Source organism: Rhinopithecus bieti, unplaced genomic scaffold (assembly GCF_001698545.2).
Source record: "Rhinopithecus bieti isolate Rb0 unplaced genomic scaffold, ASM169854v2 scaffold_1103, whole genome shotgun sequence".
Lineage (NCBI taxonomy): Eukaryota > Metazoa > Chordata > Mammalia > Primates > Cercopithecidae > Rhinopithecus > Rhinopithecus bieti.
This window is the reverse complement of record NW_016803302.1, coordinates 1159977-1179703: the sequence shown is the minus strand read 5'-3', so window position 1 is coordinate 1179703 and position 19727 is coordinate 1159977.

Below are 19727 nucleotides of genomic sequence, written 5' to 3'. Positions count from 1 at the left end.
TTTTGCTGGCTTAGTCTTAAACCTAAAAGAGGAGTTAATTCTAGACTGATAAGAAAATGGCTAAGGAAATGCTAAAAGCTTGACTGTTCCCAACCCTAAAGGTTAAAACAAAGGCAGTAGCAGAAAATCATGCCTAATACCAAAAGCTACATTCTAGAAGGATGGGGATCAAAGCAACCACTCTCCCTCTTTTTTTAAAAATTAAAATTAAGGCTGGGCCCAGCAGCTTACACCTGTAATTTGGGAGGCTGAGGCAGGCAGATTGCTTGAGCCCAGGAGTTAAAAATCAACCTGGGCAACATGGTGAAACCCCATCACTACCAAAAAAAGATTTAAAAATTATAGATGGACCTGGAGGCCATTATCCTAAGCAACATAACACAGAAACAGAAAACCAAATATCACATGTTCTCACTTATCAGTGGGAGCTAAATCTTGATTACACATAGACATAAAAATGGGAACAATAGATACTGCGGATTCCAAAACGAGGGAGATTGGGAGGGTAGCAGGAATGGAAAACGTCCTATTGGGTACCATGTTCACTACCTGTGTGATGGAATCAATAGAAGCCCGAACCTCAGCATCACACAATATACCCTTGTAACAAACCTGCATAGGTACACCTGAATCTAAACAAAAACAGAAAATTTTAAAAGATTTTAAAATAAAATAAATTTAAAACTAAAAAATTAAAGATAATGCAGACAACTGTCTTATTTGTGACTATAACACAGTGCTTGACACATAGAAAGTGGGCAATAAACTTTAGTTGTGATTATCATGATCACTATTACTCTTGCAGTTATACAATCCATAAATATTTGTAAGGCTAAAATCACTCCAAAATGTCTAAGTCACTTTGGAAATGATAACTAGGTAAGATGTCTTAGCCTAATTCTTAAAATAAAGTAGCTTAATTAGAACCTAGCCAAAATATCTGAAAAGAAGAAAAAATTAAAACTCTCCCAATATCCAATGTTGTTCTTCCTGAATTCAAACCTTGAATTAAATGCCTTGCAGCCAGAGTATTTAAATAATGATTGAATATATATGAGACAATTATTTAAGTCACAAATCAGCAAGAGCAACTAATTACAATAACCAGAAATAACTCTTGAGTAAACACCCATAACTGCTACATCAACAGACCCACCTTCCCCACAGAGGGACTTGGTAACAATAAACAGCTTCCCAAATGAGCTTTGGAATGATGTGTTTCCAAGGTTTAAAGGCAAGAACAAGCTGCAAATGAGATGTAGTTGGTTAGGTTTTGTTTCCTGTATTTGGACTCTGCTCACATTCTTGGCTGTTGGGTTTCAGAGGTGTGACTTGAATAATACAAAATAAGCACAGCGATGAAAAAGAACAGCAAGACTTTCCCCTCATGGAACTTATAGTCTATAAAGACAAGCATTAATTACACACAAAAGTAAGGTTGCAACCATAAGGAGTACAATAAAATAGAAGGACCTGGGCTATGAAAGCTTATGAAGTGTTGGGGAAGGGATGGAGAAACACTGGAAACTAAATCTGAACAATGAATGGGAGAAAGTTCTAGGCAGAGAAAGCAGCATGGACCAAGGTCCCCTAATAGGAAGGAGCCTGAAGAATATGAGAACTTAAGCCCATGTGGCTGAAAGGGAAAGAGAACAAGAAAGAGAGTGGGAATTGACTGGGCCTTGTAGGCCATGTCAATTAATGCTGTCTTTATCTTCAGAATAAAATGAAAGATTTGAGGTTTTTTTGTTTTTTTATTTTTTTATTTTTTGAGACAGCCTCACTCTGTCACCCAGGCTGGAGTGCAGTGGCACAATCTCGGCTCACTGCAACCTCTGTTTTCTGGGTTCAAGTGATTCTCTAGCCTCAGCCTCCCCAGTAGCTGGGTTTACAGGGACCCACCACCACGCCTAGCTAATTTTTGTATTTTTAGTAGAGACAGGGTTTCACCATTATGGCCAGGCTGGTCTTGAACTCCTGACCTCAAGTGATCTGCCCATCTCGGCCTCCCAAAGTGCTGGGATTACAGGTATGAGCCACTGCGCCTGGCCACATTTGAGTTTTTTAAGCAGAAATTTGAACTGATTGGATTTGCTTGCTTAAAACATCAACCTATATGCATTATTTTAAAAAATGGATTGATGATGGTACCCAAAGTCTGCACAGAGACCACTAAGGAGACTATTATTTGAACAAATGCTAGTGGTAGGAAAAAAATGGAGAGCAAAGAAAGGATTTGAGAAACATTTAGGAATGAAAGGCACAAATCTTGTGACCAGTTTGATATGGATTCTGTCTAGAGGATGACAGAGATTTGTAAATACTTTCTTAGTAATCCCAGCATTGTAAAGTAGCTTCACTCAGAGAACTTATTAAGGTATCATTTATATACTTTCAATTGCAAAAACAGCAATTACTTTTGCACCAACCTAATAAAATAGAAATAATTATATGCTACTTTAGAATCAGAACCTATTATAACTTCTTAAAATTAAAAGTAAATATGTTAACATAACTCTGTCTTGCAAATTCCTCTCTGCTTTTATATTCCTTTTAAATATTAGGTTAGGTTCCCCTTCTCTCAGTCCATCTCCTCTTTTTTCATAAGAATTTAGCTTATCTTTAATTTAATGTAGAAAGTGTACGAAGGATCTAAAAGAATCTACTTGAGAAAAGAAACAATATTCTTTCACTATTTGGGTGATAATTACCCTAGAAGCCCAGTCCTCACCAGTACACAATATACCTATAAAACAAACATGCACATGTACCCCGTGAATCTAAAATAAATAAACTTATTTAAAATTTAAATTTAATTTAATTTAAAAGTTTTATACAATCTTAGAAAAAAAAAAAGAACCAACATTCTTTGGTTTACATCTGGATGTTCCAGTCAGTTAAAATGCGACAACCATGTGAAAGGAAAATAGGATGGGTGGAAAATTTCTCTAATTTTGTTGCAATTGCTGAAATTAAATTTATTATCTGACATGTTCTTCTAAATGAACACTATAAATCACCTGAAGAACAGTGTTTTTGTCTTGTCTTGGTGGTGGACCCACATAAGCCATTCAGGTCATGGCCATGTGACTCCAAAGTGACTCAAATTTGATTGTATTTTATTTTAACATCGGAATTGCCTACTGATTTTATTATTTTCCCTCTATTAAAGTAATACATGCTTACCGAAGAAAATCAGAAACTATAAAAAAATTCTAAGAAGAAATATTGTAAAGGTTCATCTAGCTTATCTCTAATTATTGCCCTGAAGAATAATGTTAGGATGAATATCTGAGAAGATAAATCTTTGTGTTACTTAACTTTTTACATTCTAGATTATAGAATTATTACATGAGAATCTTTTTATGTATTCTTGAATTGCCATTCAGAAGAGTTATGCTAATGTATAGACCTATCAGCAGCATAAAAGAATGGCCCACTCTTGGAAGCATTGGGCATATTCATAATCTTTTCTCAGTATCTGCCAACATGAAACAGGGAGAGGGGTGTATTTCATTGCTGTTTAGATTTGAGTTTATTTTACTACTAGTGAGGTTCAACAGTTTTCTCTCTATTTTTTTTCTCCCTTCATGCCACACCATGGAGATTTTAAATGGAGGTCATATTATTAATACTAGTTCACATCTCCATTTGCTATTGTAGGACCACAGTCTTTTTTCTTTCTTTTTTTTTTTTTTTTTTTTTTGAGATGGAGTCTCGCTCTGTCACCCAGGCTGGATGGTGCAATCTCAGCTCACTGCAACCTCCACCTCCTGGGCTCAAGCAGTTCTCCCACGTCAGCCTCCTTAGTAGCTGGGATCACAGGTGCAAGCTACCATGCATGGCTAATAATTGTGTATGTTTGGTAGAGACAGGACTTCACCATGTTACTCAGGCTGGTCTCAAACTCCTGAGCTCAAGTGAGCCACCCACCTCGGCCTCCTAAAGTGCTGGGATTACAGGCATGAGTCACCGTGCCCAGCCAGACCACAGTCCTTTTATTGTGCCCATATATATCTCACATGAGAAGAGACACAAGCCCTGCTGACTACCATTTGGCATCTGCCAATTTCTTCTTTCTCCTGACCTGGCTTCCTTCAAAGATATCTGCAGTCTCCACTGCCTGAAAAACTTCATGTAGGGACTTTGCCATTAACTCAAGTGTCCAGAAAAAGGAATAGCAATATTATTTGGGCTCCACAAATATTGTTGGTCTCCACTCTCAATCCAAGGAAGCATCTTCCTAAGTTACTGCTGCCACCTCCACTGGGTACCACTCAGTCTATTTATATGAGAGGTGAGGCTTGCTATTGCTGCCACTTCTGCATGGAACCACTACCTTTGTCGGTCACACTGATACCGATGCTCTGAGGCCAGAGATACAAAACTTCAAGGTATTTCACCATTAAGGGGCAGAATCCTGTCTCTTTCAATCAAACAATATATAAAAGTAACGGTGCTGAGCCCCTTTTAAGAAAACAGCCTCTCAGTCATCATCTATGTTGTTCTACCTCCTCCCAGCTGCATGCATTATGTTATGAATCAGACAGAAAGCTTTGGGGAGAAAAACAGAGACCTATTCATCTAAGCAGTAATTGCAATGCTCAGAATTGCCTCTTCCCCATCCAGTGATTCTTTCTGTTTTATATTGACACTTGCCTGTTCTCTTCCCTCAAGACAAGTCCTCACTTCTTCCTTCCCTGACGCTCCTCACCTTCACACAAATGGATATTGGTTGACTCACCTCATCAACCTGCCAGGTATTTCTAAATCCCAATGGAAATCATTTGGGTAGAAGCTAGACACTCCTCCCCACCATATCATGTATTTATATAGTTTATAAATGTATTGGTTATTGAAATTTCTTTTTAAAATTATTTTTATTGACACATAACTGTACATATTTTTGTAGGTCATATAATAATTTCTTATATTCATATAATCAGGGTAATTGGGATATCTTTCACCTTAAATATGTATCTTTTATTTATGCCTGAACCATTTGAATTATTCTCTTCTAGCTATTTTGACATGTACAATTAACGTTAACTATAGTCACTCTACTGATCTATCCACCACCAAGTCTTATTTTTTCTATCTAAGTGGATATTTGTACCCATAAATCAGCCTCTCTTCATCCACCCCTTTCCTAATCTTTCCTGGCTTCTAGCAACCACCAATCTACTCTCTCTTTCTTCATGAGATCCATTTTTTTATCTCCCACATACGAGTGAGGACAGACGATATTCGTCTTTCTGCACTTGGCTTATTTCACTTAACATAATGACCTTCAGTTACTTCTATGTTGCTGCAAATGACTGAGTTTATTCTTTTTATGGCTGAATAATATTCCATTGTGTGTATATACCACATTTTCTCTATCTATTTATCCACTACGGGATACTTATATTCCATATTTTGCCTATTTTGAGTTTTTTGCAATAAACATATAAGTACAGATACCTCTTTAATATACTGATTTCCTTTATTTTGGATATATACCCAGTAGTGGAATTGCTGAATCATATGGTAGTTCTATTTTCAATTTTTTGAAAAACCTACATACCGTTCTCCATAGTAGCTGTACTAATTTATATTCCCACCAACAGTGTACAAGGGGTGCCCTTTATCTACATCCTCACCAGCATCTTCTATTCCCTGTCTTTTTTTGATAAAAAGCTACTCTAATTGGAGTGAGATGACATCTCATTGTAGTTTTGTTTTGCATTTCCTTGATGATTAGTGATGTTGAGCATTTTTTATATACATTTGACCATTTGTATGTCTTCTTTGGAGAAATGCCTATCCAGATCCTTTGCCCATTTTTAATTGGATTATCTGGGTTTTTTGCTATTGAATTGTTTGAACTCCTTATGTATCCTGATTATTAATCCCTTGTCAGATGTATATTTGCAAATATTGCTCCTATTCTGTGTCTCTTTACTTTGTTGATGGTTTCCTTAGCTGTTCAGAAGCATTTTAGCTTGATGTAATTCCATTTATCTATTTTTGCTCTTGTTGTCTGTGCTTTTGAGGTCTTACAAAAAAAATCTTTGTCCAGATTAATGTCCTGGAGCATTGTCTCAACATTTTCTTCTAGTAGTGTCATTGTTTCAGGTCTCAGATTTAAGTCTTTAATGCATTCTTATTTGATTTTTATATATTCTGTTCCATTGGTCTATGGGTCTGTTTTTATGTCAGTACCATGCTGATTTGTTTACTATAGCTTTGTAGTATATTTTAAAGTCAAGTAGTGTGACACTTCCAGTTTTGGTCTTCTTGCTCAGGATTGCTTTGACCTTTTGGGGGCCCTTTGTGGTTTCACATAAATTTTAGGATTGTCTGTTTTATTCTGTGGAGAATGTCACTGCTATTTGATAGGGATTGCATTAAGTCCATAAACTACTTTGGGTAGTATGGTCATTTTAAAACTATTCATTCTTCTAATTCATGGGTATGGAATATCCTTTTTGTGTATCCTCTTCAATTTTGTGGTCAGTGTTTTATGGTTTTCTGGTAGAGATCTTTCAAATTCGGGGTTAAATTGATTTCTGGGTGTTTTATATTATTTATAGCTATTTTAAATGAAAACGCTTATCTTGATTTCTTTTTCAGATTGTTTGCTATTGGCATATAGAAATGCTACTGATTGGCCAGGCGCGGTGGCTTAAGTCTGTAATCCCAGCACTTTGGGAGGCCGAGACGGGCTGCGGATCACGAGGTCAGGGATCGATGACCATCCTTGCTAAACACGGTGGGAAACCCGTCTCTACTAAAAATATACAAAAAAAACTAGCGGGCGAACCTAACTGGGTGGCGGGGCCTGTAGTCCCAGCTACTCGGGAGGCTGAGGCAGGAGAATGGCGTAAACCTGGGAGGCGGGAGCCTTGCAGTGAGCCGAGATCCGGCACTGCACTCCAGCCTCGCGACAGAGCGGAACTCCAGTCTCAAAAAAAAAAAAAGAAATGCTACTGATTTTGTATATTGGCTATCCTGCAACTTTACTAAATTTGTTTATTAATTATAACATCTTTGAGGTGGAATATTTAGCTTTTTCTAAATATAAGATTATGTTGTCTACATGCAAGGCTAATTTTACTTCTTTTCCAATTTGCAAGAAGTAGAAAATCGTATAAAATTACACTTGTGGTGAGGTTGGGGAAGTGAAAGTGAGAAGGAGATCCCTGTATTTGGAAGTCTTATATTATTTGGAAAATGTGTGTGTGTGTATACATATAGATACACACACATATATATACATACACACACACATATCAGTAAGGTATTAATATTATATAAGTGCAAGGAAAACTGCAGGCTGATTTACTGGATTGATTCGTAGAATTCATTGGAATGGTTCATACTAAGTTATGAATCACTTCCCTATCCTTACTCTCCCTGCACCCCTTACATCAGCTCCTTCACCCAACTCCAGGATACCAGAGCTGATGTTAGGGGTGCAGACAGAGTTAAGGATTGGGAAATCCAAGCCTAAACAGAAAATAAAAGAAAAATATATATATACTGGACCTTTAAAAAATTTATACAGCCGGGCGCGGTGGCTCAAGCCTGTAATCCCAGCACTTTGGGAGGCCGAGGTGGGCGGATCACGAGGTCAGGAGATCGAGACCATCCTGGCTAACACGGTGAAACCCCATCTCTACTAAAAATACAAAAAAATTAGCCGGGCGTAGCGGCGGGCGCCTGTAGTCCCAGCTACTGGGGAGGCTGAGGCAGGAGAATGACGTGAACCCGGGAGGCGGAGCTTGCAGTGAGCCGAGACGGCGCCACTGCACTCCAGCCTGGGGGCAGAGCGAGACTCTGTAAAAAAAAAAAAAAAAAAAAAAAATTATACAATGATATTACTTATATATTTACCTAAAATAAATTGTGCAAGTAACTATTTTAAAGCATATAAAGCTTTTAATGGATATCATATTTATAAAGAAATAAATCCCTGAAAATTTAGGTAAATCTCATATAATAGTTAGCTATAAAAATGCATTACAAAAGTATAGACCATAGTTAAGGGGAAATGTATTATACTCTGATATCAAGGCTATTAAGTGGTCTAGGTTCAAATATAATTGGTAATACTTTACCTAGTGAACACTCTGCTTATGTCAAAGATCAGTACAAACTATCCAAAAAATGTTAATAGAAGTTTTAAAGAGTAGTACTATAGAAGAAGTTTCCTAAAATAGGTAAAATCTCTGAAATTAAAATATTTAATAAATGAACATGTAAAGCAAAAACAGAATGGCATTTATGGTACTAAATCATTTATAGCTTGGTCATAATGATAAAACTGAAATGATTATTTAAAATTTCTTCCTTTTTTTTTTTTTTTGAGATAGTGTCTCACCGTGTCACCCAAGCTGGAGTGCAGTGGTGCAATCACAGCTCACTGTAATCTTGACCTCCCAGGCTCAAGTGATTCTCCCACCTCAGCCTCCTAAGTAGCTGGGACTGCAGACGTGGATCACCACACCTGGTTAATTTTTTTTTTCCTTTTTTGTAGAGATGGGGTCTTACCATGTTGCCCAGGCTGGTTTCAAACTCCTAGGCTCCAGCAATCTGCCTCTTGGCCTCCCAAAGTGCTGGGATTATAGGTAGGAACCACTGCACCCAGTCAAGAATTTTAATAATAAGCTTTAGGTTAAAGTAAGCCACGGGTTCCAGTTAGAATGGCAATCATTAAAAAGTCAGGAAACAACAGGTGCTGGAGAGGATGTGGAGAAATGGGAACACTTTCATAGTTGGTGAAACTGTAAACTAGTTCAACCATTATGGAAGACAGTGTGGTGATTCCTCAAGGATCTAGAACTAGAAATACCATTTGACTCAGCCATCCCATTACTGGGGATATACCCAAAGGATTATAAATCATGCTGCTACAAAGACACATGCATGCGTATGTTTATTGCGGCACTATTCACAATAGCAGACTTGGAACCAACCCAAATGTCCATCAGTGATAGACTGGATTAAGAAAATGTGGCACATATATACCATGGAATACCATGCAGCCATATAAAAGGATGAGTTCATGTCCTTTGTAGGGACATGGATGAAGCTGGAAACCATCATTCTGAGCAAACTGTCACAAGGACAGAAAACCAAACACCACATGTTCTCACTCATAGGTAGGAATTGAACAATGAGAACACTTGAACGCAGGGTGGCAAACATCACACACCGGGACGTGTCATAGGGTGGGTGGAGCGGGGAGGGATAGCATTAGGAGATATACTTAATGTAAACGACGAGTTAATGGGTGCAGCACACCAACATGGCACATGTATACATATGTAACAATCCTGCACGTTGTGCACATGTACCCTAGAACTTAAAGTATAATAAAACAAAAAGAAGAAAAAAATAAAAAGAAAGAAAAAGTAAGCCTCAGGTTAATCTCAAGGAAATCAAATTTCCTGGGAAATCAAAACAATAAATCTATTTAGATTTTTCCAACTGGTACTTTCCATGAAGATAGTACTTGTCAAATAAAATATGGTATCTATAAAACTGTGGATAAAACTTGGCAGAATCCAGTTTCTACCAAAAAAATACAAAAATTAGCCAGGTGTGGTGGCATGTGCCTATAGTCCCAACTACTTAGGAGGCTGAGATGGGAGGATCACATGAGCCCAGGAGGTGAAGGTTGCGCTGAGCTGTGATCATGCCACTACACTCTAGGCTGGGTAACAGAGCAAGAACCTGTCTCAAAAAAATAAAAATTAAATAAAATATCTTATTTTTACGAAAGGGTTAACCAAAGATTCCTTGAAAGAGTAAGTACTCCCAACGCAAATATTCATTAGATGTACAAAAGCGGCATTAAAATTTTAGGAAAGTGTGTATTAATATAGTCTACTATTGTCTCAACCACATATGTCTCAAATTTGAATTTGTAATCATCCCCAAATCAGATCCCCCACTTCTGTCTTCAATAAATCTGTCAATAATGAAGCACCCATTGTTCCCTGGTCTTGAACGCAGATGTGTTGACTTTATTTTTTAATTTTATTTATAATTCTTATTTAATAAAGTCCTGTAACTCTCTCTTCAAAATGATTCTTGTTTTCTGTTTTTGGTAATACTTCCAGAAGGTCCACTTTCTTAAGAACAGGCCCAGTTCTATTCCAAGATTATTACTACAGCCTCCTAATATGTCTCCCTGCTGTCTATATCAGCTAATTTTTAAAAAAATACCACTCCTACCATGCTCTGCTTTTCTCAACAAGTTTCAATAATTTCCCATTATATTTTTGGTTTTTGAGACCGGATCTCACTGTGTCACCCAGGCTGAAGTGCCATGGTGCAATCATAGTGCACTGCAGCCTCGACCTCCAGGGCTCAAACGTTCCTCTGCTTCAGCCTCCTAAATAGCTGGGACGACACAGGTGCACACCACCATGCCTAAGTATTTTTTGTAGAGAAAGGGTCTTATATGTTTTCTAGGCTAGTCTTGAACTCCTACCCTCAAGCAATTCTGTCTCTGCCTCCCAAAGCATTGGGATTACAGGTGTGAGCCACTGGGCCCGGCCTCCAATTACATTTAGAATAAAGCTTATACTCTCTAACTTGGCCTGCTAACCCCTTCTGCAGTTTTACTCTATTGTCTTACCTTCCAATTCTCGCTTGCCACAGATGCTAGATTTACTCAAGCCACATCAATTTTTGTAAATCCTTTCTCTGAAGAATGCCTCCTTGCTGCATTCTTTCTATCCACATTTTACTCTTTTATAGGCCCCAAATCAAATCCACTATCCTCCAAGATGTCTGCTAGCTGGGCCACCTCTGTGTTTGAAGCCTCTCTAATCTCTTTCAACCCCTCTCTCTTTATCAATATCACTGTCTTTTTCTCTCTTTCTCTCTCATTATAAGCTGAATATTTATATCCTCCCAAAATTTATGTGTTAAATTCCTAATGCTCAAGGCACTGGTATTAGGAGGTGATACCTTCAGGAGGTAATTAGGTCATATGGGAAGAGCCTTCATGAATGGAATTAGAGCCCTTAGAAAATAGGCCCAAGGCAACTCATTCTTTCCACCACATGAGGACACAGAGAGAAGGCACTATGAAGCAGAACGCAGACCCTCACCAGACACTGAATCTGTCAGCACCTTGATCTTGGACTTTCCAGCCTCTAGAACTGTGGAAAATAAATTTTTGTTCTTTATAAGCCACCTAGTCTATGGTATTCTGTTACAGCAGCCTAAACAGGCTAAGACAACTATCATGCGACCGTTCTAGTGCTGTCTTTTCATTATGGTTTTCATGGATATAAGTCCCATCTGCCAAGCTATGGTATAAGCTCCTTGAGGGGAGGCATCTGCAGTGTTTTCTCTATGTAGCTTAACACATTCCTATCTACAAAATAGATGTTCAATAAACACTTATCAAATATAACATTTCATAAGGAATATACGCAAATACCATGAATACTGATCACAGTTCCCTAGTAAAGAATTTTTGTACCTTTAATCTTGCCTACAGTTAAAGATCTAAGTAAATTCTCTTTATGTTATGCTTGGGATAAGAAAGAAGTGAAAAAATAATATGTCTCCAGTTTCCTTCCACCTTAAATTTTTCAATTCTTAACACTGAACTAACGCCTTGAGTAGTAGAGATAGGAAGAAGACTAAAGTTAAAGAAAACTATAATTTCCTAGCCTACTTTTAATTGCATTAATAAGAGACTACCATGTTCCTGGTTGGAAAAATTAAATATTTCCAAGGTACCAGTTTTTTCAAAAAAAAAGTGGACTTAATAAAATTCAACCTATTCAAATGGAAGTTTTAGAATTTGACGAAATTGTTATAAAATTCATTTGAAAGATGAACAGCATAAAAAGAAAGCAGATTTTTTTAAAGAGAGGAAGAGGTACTAACACTATTAAATATGAAAGCAATTTACAGTATGATATTTATAATAATTTGGGCCCAAGAATGGACACACAAAACAATAGAACAGAACAGATAATCCAGCTGTACAATAACCTAACAAATGATGAAAGAAGCAGCACAAATCAGTAAGATTGGTGTTTATTTAATAAATGGTTTATAGGCAACTGGTCATAAATTTTAGAAATAACCAAGTTAGTTCCTTATGATTCATAAAAATAAACTCTAAAAATAGTTAAAATATAAATTTAACATACCTCTGAAGGGGAAAGGACTTCTTAAGCTAATATACAATACAAACATTCAAGAAGAAAATATGGAAAGATTTTGCTATTATCAAATGAAAACTAAATTATAAAATAATTATAAAATGAAAAAGAATATGCAATTAATATAACTGACAAAGGGTTAGTTTCTTTATAATATAAAGAATTTAGGCTGGAAGTGGTGGCTCAGTCCTATAATCCCAGCACTTTGGGAGGCCAAGGCAGTAGGGTTCACTTGAGACCAGGAGTTTGAGACCAGCCTGGGCAACATAGCAAGACCCTGTGTCTATTTTAAAAAATAATAATAGTAACCATAATAAATTTAAAAAATAAAATATATGTAAATTATAAAAATGAAAACCAAGTCATTAGAAGATTTCCTACAGAGAAAAGATAATTCATAGAAAAGTAAATTTTAAAAACATGTATTAGGTTGGTGCAAAAGTAATTGCAGTTTTGCCATAATAAAATATTCAGTCTCACCAGTAAAGGAAGCTTTGTTATACCAAATTATAGTAGCCAATGTTTACAAGTATAGAGTGCAATCATGGTGCCCATATATCATCAATGGGAACATATGCTTGCAAAACTCACTTAGAAGCAATCTGGTATTAGGTTAATTATTATAATATTCTACCCAGGATATACATTTTCAGGATTATAGTTGAAGAAAACAATTCTAAATCGGACAGAAAAAAAAAAATACTAGTAATTCTCCTCAGCATTATCTGTAATAAAAAAATTAAATTTCTATAGAATAATATTAATGATGGTATATCCACCTTTCCAATACTATGTATTCACTAAAAATATTGTTCAAAAAAGACTACACCATACAGTGGAATATTACTAAGCCAAAAAAATGAAGTACTGATTTATACTACAATGTGGGTGAACCTTGAAAACACTGTGGTAACTAAAAGAAGCCAGACATAAAAGGCTACATAGGGTATGATTCCACTTAACATGAAATGTTCAGAATAGACAAATCTATATAGAGAGAAAATAGATTGGTGGTTTCCAGAAGTTGGAGAAAGAGGGGAATGGGTAGTTACTGTCAGCGGGTATGAGGTTTATTGCGGGGGCTGAAACTTCTGGAATTAATGCTAATGGTTGTACAACCTTAATATACTGAAAAACACTAAATTATATACCTTTTAAGGGTGAATTTTATAGTTTTGTAAATAACAAAAAAAAAGTTTTTTTTTTTTTTTTTTTTTTTTGAGATGGAGTCTTGCTCTGTCACCCAGGCTGGAGTGCTGTGGCCAGATCTCAGCTCACTGCAAGCTCCGCCTCCCGGGTTCCCGCCATTCTCCTGCCTCAGCCTCCCGGGTAGCTGGGACTACAGGCGCCCGCCACCTCGCCCAGCTAGTTTTTTGTAGTTTTAGTAGAGACGGGGTTTCACCGTGTTAGCCAGGATGGTCTCGATCTCCTGACCTCGTGATCCGCCCGTCTCGGCCTCCCAAAGTGCTGGGATTACAGGCTTGAGCCACCGCGCCCGGCCATGAATAAGTTTTTTTAACTATGCCAATATGGAAGCTGTATATGACATAAGATGGAGGAGAAAAGTAAGGAACAAAATTATATAAAGGGTAGCAAAAATTTCTCAAGTATAAAAGAAGTTTTTTAAAAGAACAGAATGTACTGATACACTAATAGGAAAAACACTGATAGGAAAAAAACAGAATCACTGAAGGACAAAAGTACTTTTCAGGCAGTTTATACAAAGTTAGGTGAAATATCTTTATTAATGCACAGCCATATTAATGCAAAGCTGTGTTTTGGTAGGAGTTCTTGGAACCACCCCATAAGAGTCCCCGTGACTTAGTCCCCCTGAACAAATGCCAGTTTATACTTAGAATTTATTTCCTTGGGCATCACACACAAATACTCAGTTGCTAAGCTGGCTGAAAACAACTTAATAATGTAGCTATTTTAACTTAGGCATCTATTCTACGAATTATAAGAACATGATTGGCTTTCACTATATATTGTTAAGGAACTGGTGATGACTTGTGCCTGGGCAGTCAAGTCCCCAGGATGTTGGCTCGTCTGATTTAAGAGTCAGGAAGGACAGTCCCTGACTGGCCCCATACCAGGGAATGCCTAGTGGTCACACTGCTGGTGACCTTGAGACAACACAGTCCACATCATGTCCACACCTCTACTGTCAGTCAATGCTTCTCCATCTCTGATGAAAGTGACAGCACCAAAACAACTAGGAAGTCCCAATTTCCTTCAGAGACCCACAGGCTGCCAAGAGGACCCAACCTTCTTCTTCCACACCACCATGAGCTAAATTCTCCCTGGAGTAAAAAGAAACTATAGCCGCCATCTCAACTCTTTATTTTTTGTGCAAAAAAAAAAATGTTCATGGCACCTTTATTTATAAAAACTAAAACTGGAAACAACCCAAGTGTCCATGAACAGAACATCCATGCTCCATTCATCCTGGAGAATAAACTGTGGTACATCTCTTCTCTTTAGCTAGCATTTCCATCTCCATTCTCCACTGGACCTCAAAAAAGGCTAGCTGAGGCACTAAAGCCTTCTTACTTTATTTGTACCGTGTGGGTTGGTATCTCTGAGGAAAGGCATACTCACATAAGGAAAGAAAAAGAATCGGCTGCTAACTTCCACCTCTGTTACTAGAAAATGAATTCTTTATCAGAGTATTATGCCTAAACTTGCCTAAGCCATGTGAGTATTGGTAAAACTTAAAACTAAGAGCCACATGTTTGGAGCTTGCTGTTTTATTTTAATCGACAAAAGATGATTTCCATCAAGAGGGTCTCTCAGAAGCTTCCTGGATTTGTTATGAGTTGTAAGGGCCAATGAGAAAAACATTCAAGTCAGTATTCCCAGGAATCACAAAACTGTTCACACAGTGATGTAAGGAATTTGACAAGTGAATGTACAGCATGTGCCATGTTATTTTTATTTTTAGAGTATGCAGAGAAGTTGTTAAACCCTCAAATAGGCATCAGACATATTCCCAAGCACGCATTTGCTGGGAATAAATTCATAGATTCAACTCATTTGTGCTGTTTTAAGGATCCAGGACATATTCTAAAGAACAAGAGAATGAATCTTAAATACAAAATAGAAATTTCCCTAGGAATTATTTTTTTCATGTACTATTCCTCATGTGTATTTCATCCGCAATTTGCTAAGTAAACTGCTCATTGTTCAAGCCAGTAAAGGTAAAGTCATCAGAGGTCTATTCTGGAGTCAGACAGACCTAGATTCAAATCCCAAGTCCATCTATTTCTCTATGTGTTCTTGAATAATGTTCTCAACTTTCCTCGTTCATAAAATAGGAAGTTACTTTTTTCTCTAGGGGATACACAAGTACACATTATATGTAAGTGTGTGTATATTTGTGAGCATATGTGTGTGCAATTTCTTTGGGTGTTGTATTAGTCAGAGTTCTCCAGAGAAACAGAACCAAGAGGGTGGATGGATGAAAGCATAAACAGACGGATAGACAGACGAATGGACAGCCAGACGAACGGACAGACAGATAATCAGTAATTTGCTCATGCAGTTTTGGAGTCTCAGTCCCAATGTCTGCAGTCAGGAAGCTGGAGACCCAGCAAAGCCAATGTATAGTTCCAACTTGAGTCCCAAGTTCTGAGCACCAGGAGAGCCAGGTTCTCTCCAGGAGAGCCAAGGTTCAGTTCAGTGTGAAAGCAGCAAGCTTGAGACCCAAGAAGAGCCAATGTTGCAGTCTGAGTCTAAAGGCCGGAAAAGACCAATGTCCTCGCTCAAAGCAGTCAGGGAGGAGTAGTTCCCTCACATTTGAGGAAGAGTCAACCTTTTTGTTCTACTCAAGCCTTTACTGATTGGATGAGGCCTATCCACATTAAGAAGGGCAATCTGCTTTACTCAGTCTGCCAAGTTAAATGTTAATTTCATCCAAAAGCACAGACACCCAAAATGTTTGACCAAACATCTGGACACCCCATGGCCCAGTCAAGTTGACAACAAACCTACCTTCAAATATTAGCTATAATCTATCTCAATCAAAAAAAATCTAAGAATTACAAATGCTCAAAAGACTTGTGCCCGTTTGCAAGACAATAGCGTACTACTCTATGTATGTATTTATTTATTTTTGAGAGGGAGTCTCACTCTGTTGCCCAGGTTGGAGTGCAGTGGCACAACTTTGGCTCACTGCAACCTCCGCCTCCCAGGTTCAAGCAATTCTCCTGCCTCAGCCTCCCCAGTAGCTAGAATTACAGGCATGCCCCACCACCCCTGGTTAATTTTTGTATTTTTAGTAGAGATGGGGTTTCATCATGATGGCCAAGCTGGTCTCGAACTCCCAACCTCAAGTGATCTGCCCACCTCAGCCTCCCAAAGTGCTGGGATTACAGGCATGAGCCACCACAACCAGCCATACTTATTTTTAAACACTGCATCTTTTCCCAGCCTTCTTTACCCATATGCAGTTTCAGTAACATGTAACATGTCCTTTATTTACTCAACATTATTTCATTGTTCTGGATGAGAAGAGAATAATTAGGAAACTTCTGGAAAGTTAGCTGCTCTATTAATTGTTTACAGATTCCATAATGATAACTTATGGCACTTATGGGCACTGGTGCTCAGATAATTAGACATTTTAACAACAATGTTTTACTTTTCATGACTCCAGAAGATTTTGCATTAGTCTAGACTCTTCTGGGAAAGGTATTATCATAGACTTAGTAGCCGATGCAACTTCAACAGCTTTTTTAAAAAACTAAGAGTGAAATATTCATCTCTGTTGTCACCAAATCCAAGAAAGTCACAGATTGTATATACTATCCAGCAGCCTGCTTCAATTTCTCTTTATAATACTGAATATATTTCTTTCTTGAACAGAAATCAAAGTGGTAATGTACCTTTCACTCTAGCTGTGGAATCAAAGGAATCCAAATTTACAGACTACAGACTGACTTTACATTTTAAAAGGCAGTAAAGGAATAATCTGTAATTTCCACTGCATTCTAAAGAAATGGAAATCAGAAATTCAAAACATTTAAACATCAAACTAATGATTGTTTTAGAAAAATCCCTCCAAGAAAAGCTAAATTGCCAGCTTTTCTTCTGGCAGATCATATTGTAATGTTATTCACGGGAATATTCTTCATAATTCATGAAAGATAATTTTTCTATACATTTAACACTTCTGCTGCTTTTATTTTCCTGCGATTGAAGTATCAATAATAAAGTCTGTGTAGGCCCACTGGAGACATGAATAATAACCCAAAATCCTCTTAAAAATCTAGACACAGTCACAGCATTGTCACTTTCTATTGAATAAGAATTTATTCTTATGAAGGCTTCTGACAAGTGTTTTTACCCTTTGTACCTAAGATTTTATTTGATCCATATGATTTAAGCAGATAACATAGATGAGTAAAATGATTTCATTTTTTCTAAAGATAGGGTCAACTGTTCAGAATTGCTTTTTTCCTCTTACAATTCTATCATACTCACTTTAGTGTCATCATGGAAAAGTAATTTGAAAAATATATTACTATAACTTTCAGTCCAGTTCTCCTCTGTGTTTCAGAAAAGAATGGTGTACACACCATGGCACAAGTGAGAGGACGAGCTTTCTTGCTATAGCTCCCCTCCTGTCCTCACATATATCTTCACAGGAATTGGGGTTGGGCAAGTGGGGAGGGAGGTTTAATTTTAAAACTCTAAGGTTCTCAATAGTTTTCTTTAAAACAGGTAATTTGGCCAGGTGCAGTGGCTCCTGCCTGTAATACCAGCACTTTGGGAGGCTGAGGTGGGTGGATCATGTGAGGTCAGGAGCTCCAGACCAACCTGGCCAATATGGTGAAACCCCCTCTCTACTAAAAATACAAAAATTAGCTGGGTGTTTTGGCAGGCGCTACTTAGGAGGCTGAGGCAGGAGAATCACTTGAACCCAGGAGGCAGAGGTTGCAGTGAGCGGAGATCACGCCATTGCACTCCAGCCTGGGCCACAAGAGCAAAACTCCGTCTCAAAAAAATAGAAATAAATACAAACATACATACATAAATCAGGTAATTTTCTTCAAATCTGCTTGGAAATTAAGAAGAAAAGTCAGAAACATTGCATCTCTAAAGGATTTCTTTATTCCTTCATCTGCCTCTATTAACCAAGGAAAATTTGAAAGATAGGGAGAGGGAAAGAAAGTGATACAGGAGCTAGACAGAAATTTTTAAGGCAGATAGTGAGGGAAAGAGTCCTTGGCAAGGTTTCCCTTTTAATGCACAGCAACCCCCAAATCATTTCTTTTCTAACAAAGAGCAGCCTGAAAAATCAAGCTGCAAACGTAGAAAAGCCAAGCTAGAAGCTTGCACGGGTGAATGCTGGCAGCTGTGCCAATAGGAAAAGGCTACATGGGAGCCAGGCATATTCAACATGGAGGCTCCACCTTCCCTTTTCTTTGTCAACCAAATGTACAGTAAAGAAGCAGGCAACATGGCATCGGCCAGGTAGGGAACCCATTTATATAGTAAAAGATTAGGGTGGGGCAGCCAGCTTCTTCGTGTGCTATGCAAACAGCATACCTGGTCCGACCAATATCTCACACCCAATGTAAATCAGACATTGCATCCTCCAGCTCGTCTATAAAACCCCGTGCATTTCACCACAAAACTGGAAGGCCCACTCGGGAGCCCATCTCTCTCTGCAGGAGAAAGAGCTTTTCTCTTTTCTCTTTCTTTCACCTGTTAAGCCTCTACTCTTAAACTCACTCCTTGTGTTTGTCGGCATCCTCGATTTCCTTGGCATTAGGCAATAAACCTCGTTTTATCCCACACAAACGATGCCATTTCAAAAGGACAAAGGTTCTTTTCTTCAGGGTCATGGCACAAAAGATAGAGCGCCACTACCACCCCTCCTCACTCACACCCTAAGAGGCTCTGCCAGGTGCCCACAGGCAGAGAGCAGGTAGGAGGGGTGCCCACTCAGACCCCAAAGTGGAGGGGTCACAGAAGCTGCTCTGCTTGGGGCAGTTCGCTGGCTGCTTTCATCCCCGCTGTGGCTGCAGTTGGACTCCATTCCAGCCCCATGGGAATGTTTTGCTTCAGAGACTTCTCATCTGCGCTGCCTTGCCTGAAATACTCTTCCCTCCGATTACTCAGCTCCTCCGAGTCTTTGCTTAAATATCACAATCTTGTTGATTTAGGCCTCCTCTGAGCCCCCTATTTCAAAATGTCAGTCTTACCCTATTTCCTCCTTGTCTCTCTTTCCTACTTTATTTTTCTCCATAGCACTTACAGTCATTTGCCATGGATGTCTTCCAACCCCAGCCCCATATTCACTTGCCACCTTCTCAGCCCTGCCAGGCTCACCAGGAGGCTGACCAGATGCTCTCCATCAACCAACTCTGCTGTCCTTCAGCCTCCTGTCGGGTTTGACCAATAAAAGGCAGCAGAAGATCCAAGGAAGGAAGAGAAAGAGGTTGGGAATTTATTCTCCCAGCTCTGCTCCTGCCAAATGCCCATGTGTTAGCTGCCTCCCCTGCGTTTTTTTTTTTTTTTTTTTTTTTTTTTTTTTTTTTT